This window comes from Lipotes vexillifer, unplaced genomic scaffold, assembly GCF_000442215.2.
Source record: "Lipotes vexillifer unplaced genomic scaffold, Lipotes_vexillifer_v1.1 scaffold982, whole genome shotgun sequence".
In the NCBI taxonomy this organism is placed as follows: domain Eukaryota; kingdom Metazoa; phylum Chordata; class Mammalia; order Artiodactyla; family Lipotidae; genus Lipotes; species Lipotes vexillifer.
Window position 1 is genome coordinate 1604863 of NW_006789467.1, and position 8566 is coordinate 1613428.

The 8566-nt window shown below is 48.7% G+C and overlaps 1 pseudogene; it reads right to left on the minus strand.

Annotated features, from left to right (window-relative positions):
- Nucleotides 1–4448: 4448 nt before the first annotated feature.
- LOC103081153 (ferritin light chain pseudogene) lies at nt 4449–4965 on the minus strand (annotated as a pseudogene).
- Nucleotides 4966–8566: the final 3601 nt, after the last annotated feature.

Sequence of the window (8566 nt, forward strand, 5' to 3'; positions counted from 1 at the left end):
GATCCTTCTGAATTTCACTTAGCCCTGGTGAAAATACTATTTCAGCTGGTTGCTCTCTATTGGGGCAACATTTAGGACTCTCTTCTAGGAGATGTGATCAGCCCTCCAGGCATCCCTGTGGATAGCAGCTAAGAGGAACTCCCCTCAACCCCCCATCCCATGCACATGAATCATGTCTAGACCACGGGAAGAATTCATACATCTTTTGTCCCCAAATTTGTGCTTTAAAACGTGTGCAGACACCTCTTCCAACTCACCGTGAACAGCTAGTCTGGCCAGCTCTTGCCCCTTAGGTTTCTTAAGCAAAGATGTACATCAGGCCACTGAGTCCCCAAACCCCAGGGGGACACATATCAAGCTGTCCAGGTGGCCTGTTAAAACTTCTCACTAGGTTTGAACCACGGGACAAGCAACCTCCCCACCATCTTTCCTCTGTGAAGCTGTTTCCAAACGTTTAGAAATCCTCTTCAACCCTTTCTAGGAGCCCTTTGATACTCTCAGTATAGGTGAGGGGCTTAACAATCCCCTAACAGTTTCTCAGCCACTACTTTTTTTTTTTTTTCCAATTCTGCCTGGTGGCCTGCCTCACAGCTCACTTCAGGTATCTGATATCTTAGGTCTTAGATTCTTAGCAGAAACCCCCATTTTAACACTTGTTGCACTTAAGCAATGGAAGGGAAGGATGGGGGTGGGCCTGGGGACAGCCCTCTCATCTGCACAGGATTGGGGTTGCCCAGGGGTCCTGCCAGCCACACTGCTCTGGGTCGGCTCTCCCAGGGTCCTAACTTGTCCACCGCCTCCAATTGTCTCCCATCTGTCCGTGTGCGGTCAGCACGCCAGGGCCGGCTCCCTATCCCTGCCTCCAGACTCAAGCTCTGGTCGAGGGGATGTGGACATGTTCTCTTAGGGCGCCTCCTGCCAGGACAGAGGGTGCTGTCCAGACCTCGGTGCTGAAGCACCTCGGTTCTCTCCGCCCTTGAAGGAAGTGGAGATGATCTCGGAGATGCAACAGTGAGTGGTGGCATGAAGGGAGATCTTAATTCCCTGCCCAGGAACTGAACCTGGGGAGCCTGGATGAAAACCAGGAATCCCAGCCACCACACCCCCTGGCTCTTGCTCCCAATGAAAAACGCATTTCTCACGGAGGCAAAACTGTAAAAACAGGTACCAAGTTTATTAATAGAGACACAGCAAAACAACAAGTGGGAGAGCTCACAGAGAAATGATTTGTTTAGTTAAGACAGAAGCAAGGCAGAGATGCACACCGGAGAGAAAGGGTGTGGGCCTTCCCCCTAACGAGGAGGACCCCAGTGAAGAGGCGGGTAAGTCACTTATATAGGGCAGGTCTTCCGGGTCTCTTTACCTCTGGCCAATTATCTGGTTTCTTTTTCCACACCCGCCCTGCCCTAGGACCCTCCCTAAAATGCGTGCGCAACTTTTTTCCAAGATGGATTACAGCCCAGAGACATATGGGACGGCCTTAGCATCACCTATTATGGGGTGGTGCCCCCTCCTTTAAGACTCCCAAGGAGCCTTTCTGCGCATGTGCAACGTCTCCCTTGCCCCAAGGATGGGAAATGTATGACCTCCTGATCTTTTCACAGGGTTTGTCCCACTCTGTTCCTGCCATAAAAATGTCCAGTGTCTGGTTATTTACCCTATTTCTGTTGCTGGTTTTTATATCGAGGTGCAGATCTCAAAATATAGACAGGAGTCTGGTCATAAATATGCAGCTCTGGAGTCCATGTGTCTCTTGCTTCAGGAAATGTAAACAGGGGGCTGGTAATGAATGTCCTGCTGGAGCCCATCTTCTTCTCATCCCAGGAGGTGTGAACAAGAGGCCAGCTGTAAATGTCTAGCCTGGAGCCCATCTGTCTCCTTCCTCAGAGCCTCAGCCTGCAGCAGCCTCCTTGTCCCCGCGGCCCGCCCTCCAGACCCGGCCACGCGGGCTCAATAATCCACTGCCTCAGAGCTTCCGACCATGTACCACCAGGCCTTTGAACCGTCAGCATCTCCGCAGGAGGTCCAGTCTTCCCTAAGGAGGCCTGGAAAGGGCCGGTGGCTTGGCAGAGACTCACAGGTGAGAACAGGAGGAAATCCCAGTCCAATTCCCCAGAACAGGTAGGAAGGCACACACCTTGGACGTCTTCACCACCGGCTCAGGCCTTTCCTGTGAGTTGTGAATGGGGGGCTGGCCCCATGGGAGCTTCTCCCACTTTCTAGGGACACAACCCTTTCCACAGGCCTCAGGAAAATCCCTAAATTCCTCTCAGGCACATTCCATGCAGTAAAGACACCTCCACATCTAGTCTGGGTGACTCCCAGCTGCGTGGACATTCACACCCCTTGTCCCCAAGCCCAGGCAGGGAGATGCAAGCAGGCATCCCTAATGAAGGGCATCCTTGAGGGAGTAGATGGCAAGGTTGCCCTGGAAGCTTTGCAAAATCTGATAGCAGTGATGTTGGGGAGCACAAAGAAGGGGCAGAGGCCAGTTCAGAAAAGAAGGGCCGATGGGAAACCAGAATGAGCAGCCAGGTGGGCTCTGGTGGCCACTACCCAGGCTCCACTGGACTCACCAGCTCCACAGCCCAGGACCTCCCACCTCCTTAAGCAGTGTAAGGTATCAGTGTGGAACCAGTAAGAGAGGTAGACCAGGTCATGTTCAAGGGAAAGGGGTTTGAGAGGGCATCCCAGGGAGCCTGCACCTGGTCCTCAGGAACCTGGGCAAGGGTCCTGTCCTGCCAGCCCTGGAGTTTCGCGGGGGACCTTGCCCAGCTCCAACCACTGCTAGTGGCTCTCCAGTCGGAGGCTCCGCCTGGTGTACACAGCGGTGCTTTGGCAGGCCTCAGGACTGTTGAAGCGTCCCAAGATGTTTGGTAAGATAGAGGATCTGCTGACTGCTGATGGCTGTAGCCAGACCCATGCAGCCTGCAGCCTTCTTTATCCAGCAGACCAGCTGGGATGGGAAGAGGCACTTCAGGAGTCTTAAGTAAGGGAGGCTGACACTAGCCTTAAACGCGCTGAAAGCCAATTCGAGTCTTCACCTCATCTATGGGGACCATGTTCAGGACGCATAGGGGTATACAAGGGGGCAAGTCCTTTGTGGAAAAACATCTGATCTTCATCTGTTTCCAGATGGTTATTTGAAATATATGATTTTTTTACACCCTAACGTAGAACACATTGATGGTACATTTAACAACGTTTTTAAATTTAATTTTTTTGTGTGTTTTTCCCCCTAGCTTCACTGAGGTATAATTGACAAATCATTTAGCAAATTTTTAAACAGCAATTTTAGTTACATGCTTGGCCATCATTACTCCGCAATATAATAGTTCTGAATAATCATAAAATTTAAATAAAATTAACATACAGTAGTAACTCCCTCACTGTTTTGTTTTGTTTTCCTTGGTTTATGAGAGTCTTACTCTTAGGGTTTAGTTGTTAGGGTAATGGGAACATGGGCAGAATATCTAGAATTGTATTCAATATTGTGATTTAGCTGATGAAAGCAGTAGGAGCTCATAGGTGAAGACAGACGGGAAACGCTCATTCTGACACCAGGTAACATTCAATCTGCTTTGCAGAATTCTTCACTCCCAAATGCAGACAATGGCCCTCGGAATCTCTGATCATATATTCTTTGATGTGTTGTCTTCTTGTGATCACTACACTTGAGAAGAAACATCGTGGCAGCTGGATAAGATTTTGTCTTTCTTTTTATGCGGAGTCAACCAGGACAGGTATGGATGTATTTTTCTTCCACAGCTCAGAACCATGTTGCAGAAAGACATGGTTGAGACTAACAGGGAGACTGCCCACCTGAAACACAGGTATGGGATTTTGACATTTTTTTTCAGGGTGTTTGAAAATTTTAAGGCTAACTTGTTTAGTATCTAGTAAAGGGCTTTGTTTTGTAATTTTTATTCAAGTCATTCTGTCTATATTCAGGAGAACTGGAAATAATTTTTTAGATGACAAGGCTACAAGAGAAATGCTGGATTAACAAACTAAATCCGGAAAGACACCTCCCCACCCTTCAAGAGGCAGGGAGACTTTGTGAAGAGCACCACTTTCTTTCCTGGGAAAAATCCACAAAAATTGCTCTCTGGTCCAATGAGCATCATTGTTATGCTGGAAACAAGCCCAAGGATTTACTACAGAGAAAATGTCTCACAGTGGTGACCAGACACCAGACTGTCTCTTTGGGCCTGTCCCCTGGGAGCTGCGGAGTGTGCCCCCTCTCCTAACAGTGAAAACAGCCCCACACACAACCTGCTCGGCTCAGGGTTACTCTTTTTTTTTTTTTTTTTTTTTTTTTTTTCTGCAAAAAGCTTTACTGTTTCCCTTTGGTCCAAGGCTTGGGAGAGGGCTCCAGGGCGGTTAACAAGCGGCCCAGTGGCTGCAGAGAGAGGAGCTCCTCAAAGGCCGCTGGGCTCCAGAACCTCCTAGTGCTGCTTGAGGCTGAGCCTTTGGAAGAGAAGCTGGCTTAGCCCAGCCTGGGGACCAGCCAGCCTGTGGAGGTTAGTCAGGTGGTCGCCCACCTTCTTGATGAGTTTCACCTGCTCATCTAGGAAGTGGCTCTCCAGGAAGTCACAGACGTGGAGATCTGAGCGGGTGGGACCTAGGGCATGTAGATCCAAAAGGGCCTGGTTTGGGTTCTCCATGAGAATGGTGGCTTCCATAGCATCCTGGGTTTTACCCCACTCATCTCGAGATGGTTTCTGCACGTCCTGGAAGAGGGCGAGGCAGCCGCACTGGTTTTGCATTTTCAAGACACGCTCTATGCCCTTGCACTTCTCCTTGGCCAATTCGCGGGAAAAGTGGCCTATGCCCTCCATCATCGTGGTCGAAATAGAAGCCCAGAGAGAGGTAGGTGTAGGAGGCCCGCAGATGCAGGTTGACCAGGCGGTTGACAGTGGCTTCTATCTCGATGGAATAATTCTGACAAATCTGGGAGCTCATGGTTGATTCGGTAATAAGGAGTTAAGCTCAAAAAATGGTGTTGGCTGGTCCCAGTGGCCAAGGATAGCTTGAGTGGCTGATTTTGAAGATTGCGACTGGAAAAAATGTTGGGGGGTGGTCGGAAGCTGGAACCAGGGGCGTCTCTGTGTCTGTTCCATCCAAACACCGTTGAAGCAAGAGACAGATCTGCAGGGACCACCGAGCGCACAGCTCAGGGTTACTCTTTATGAAGGGACTTGAGTAAGTGTGCCTCCCGGCTTTCAGTAAACTGTTTGAAAGGTTCTTTTTCCTTTATTTGAAAAGTCTAACACAGATGTTTTACGAAGTGGGCTGTCTACCCAGAATAATGAAGAAAAGTTTCTTAATTAGTCTTTGGGGATAAACAGCCCACTGCAGTCACGATGGGGTCCTTCAAGAGAGAAAACTGAAATTAATGAACAATTATTTAAGATTGTCACTGGGTCGGGAGAACTTGCCAAACATGTCAATTATATCAAGTGAAAACGAGATAAGGTAAGAAGCGTATTTTTTAAATGTTATTGATGAGCTTGCTTCCAGTAAAGCCAGGAGAGTAGACATATAAGTTTTCCTTTGGTATAAACTAAACAGGATGTTTAACACCCCTACTTTCCAATTTTTCAATGTTTTCAAGTAGTTCAACGTTACAGGGAAATCGAAACATTAAAAACTTTATAAAAGCACGTCCAGGGGAGCGCTTGTTTCCCCTCCCACTTCAGCTCATATTGGGCTCGAAGGGACCAAGATTCTGTCCATTCCTTCACCCACGTCTGCGTTTCTTTCTCTGAATTTTATAAAAATACTCCCTCACGTGGGCTTCCCTGGTGGCGCAGTGGTTGAGAGTCCGCCTGCCGAGGCAGGGGACGCGGGTTCGTGCCCCGGTCCGGGAAGATCCCACATGCCGCGGAGCGGCTGGGCCCGTGAGCTATGGCCGCTGAGCGTGCGCGTCCGGAGCTTGTGCTCCGCAACGGGAGAGGCCACAACAGTGAGAGGCCCGCGTACCGCAAAAAAAACAAAAACAAACTCCCTCACGTTATTCGTACGACATTCAAACGCCTCACTGAGCGCTATTGTTGTAAAATAGGTCCTGGTACCATGAGAAAGTAAAGAACGAAATACACAGGGGAATTCTAGAAAAACGAAAGCTTCTGCATAAGAAGCCCGGAAGCGCATTCTAAGCTTTTTCCTTCTGGTGGACCAGACGCCCCATCCACGGCCGGAACACGCATGCGCTCCAGGAGGGTCGGAAAGGGCGGGTTCGCGCTCCCTCTTGTGGCCAGAGGTGGGCAGCGCACAGAGGCCGGCCGCCTGCTGAATCACTGGAATTGAATTTTCAGTGTCATCTAAATTACCTAAATTTGTGGGCGTACATTGTTCATAGCACTCTCTTATAATACTTTTCATTTATGTAAAGTCCTCAGCGATGTCTTCACTTTCCATTCTAATTTGATTATATTGTAGTTTTCCTCTGCCTTGGTCAGTAAAGGTAAAGGTTAACCTCAACCTCCGGATCATCCAAGCCTTTATCCCACTGGATTGTATACACTGAGCACCACCCTGTCGAGACGCCTTGTTCTATCAATTGTCCTCATCGCTCTCAGAAGGTAAAGCATTCCCTCCACTCTCCCACCCCCCTTCCACTCTGGCATTACTGCTTACTGAGGACGACTTGTCTCTGAGGTTCAGTGAGCCGAGTTCTGCAATGAACCCCTACCGTCCGCCCCACAGAGCTTCTCAGTGATGCTGGTGACCCCTCCTACCAGCACATTCTGTATCTCAACGGAGGGTCTTCCCGGCCTTCCAAAGAAGCAGAGCTTGTACATTTTCCAGCCCTACACCCTCTGCCTGCTCTGGATTGCCCACTTATCTGAGCCTAGCAATTCTGGCATCTCTGCTCAGCAAAGAGCCATCTATTTCTCCAAGCCACCAAAAGCCCTTCTTGCAGTGTGTTAGCACCACCTCCTGGCATCCTCAGCAGAGCGTGTAAACACTTATCACAGAAGTGAGCTCCTTTCCAATAAACTCTCCAGCACTCAGTTATATGTTCTACGCTCCGTGGCCAGCATCCTCGGGATCCAGAGCCGTACTCTCCTGGTTCCTACAGACACAGATTGGCCAGGCCCACACCAACTGAATCTTCCTCCCTTATCAAACCCAGCATTTCCTTGGTCGGCTTTTGTAGTGACTTGACCCTAGTTATTGGTCTAGTTATCAGGAGGGGAGGAAAGAGTAGACTGCACCGGTTTTATCACAAAGTAGAGGCCTTGTCTGCATCATCTTCAAACAAGACTGGGAGGCGTGGGTCACATTTGCAGGCCCAGAGGGACTGGTGTTTAAAGGTGTTTGCCCACATCAACCTGAATGTCCCCATCCCAAGTCTCAGGCTTTCCTCCTTTCCATACAAGGTCCTGACCTTGACATAGCAAACTTTCTGGGATTGAGAATTCAACTTATCTGAAGTTTGCTACTCTTACATTTTTGCCATCAGGCTTCAAGAAGCCCTCTGATTTTCACACTTTCCCTTTACTTGGTGATTAACCACCCTCTGCCTGTCCTTGTCGATGGCTCCCAGTAATAGCCACTCAATTCCACAGTCTGGAAAATTGCTACCTCCCCCAAACTCCTAAAGATCTAAGATGCAGCACCCACCAGCGGCTCCCTCCCATCAATATCCCATCCTGGTTCAACACCAGGGACAGTTTTAATGATTGTGCCACTACAGCCTCACATGTGCTATCAGTAGTCCATCAATCACAAGTGATAGGGTCCTCGTTGCCAGCAAGCTGACAAGTGATCTCTCACCCAAATCCCATCTTAGAGTCTGCCTTCCTAGGATCTCGGCTGGTACCACTTGTCATAGGGTAAGATTCCATGGAAGCAGATTCTGAGATGGAAATCGCGTGCAGAGGTGTTATTGGATAGCGTTCTCTAGAAAAATACCTATTAAAAAGTGATACCTGGAGGGAGTGGGCGGAGGAAAAAGTTGAACTGCTGTACAATTGCAACAGAGGCCTCATTTGATTCTACAGGGAACTCAAACTAGGATGGCCCTTTAGAGAGACTGCAAGTTGAGGCAAGGGGGCAAGGTCTTTGAACCCCTGCAGTGAGCACCACTGGAAGTGGAGTGACCCTGGGGAGGATGTGTGACCTGAGAGGGGCAGCTCCCTTCAGCCAGGACAATTCCCAGGGAGGTATTCCCACACTGGCAACTGGAGGAACGGGTGCCCCAGCCCTGAAGGGGGACCCTGGCAGCCCATCACAATGTGCCCTATCGGGTATACTAAAGTTTCCAGGTTCAGTTGTTGATTTCTCTCTCTGCAGTTATATCAGTTATTGTTTGGTATCTTTTGAGGCATTATTTTTAGAGATATATATTTATGATGGATATATCTTTTCTGTCAAGTTTTATAACTTTTATAAGTAGATGTCATGCTTATCTTTTCCAAATGATGTTTTAAGATTCTATCTTGTCAGACATTAGGCTTATGACTTGCATCAGTCAGGGTTCAGCCAGAGAAGCAGAACCAGTAGGTCATACATACTAGGAGGTTTTTTTTTTTTTTTTTTTTTTTTTTTTTTTTTT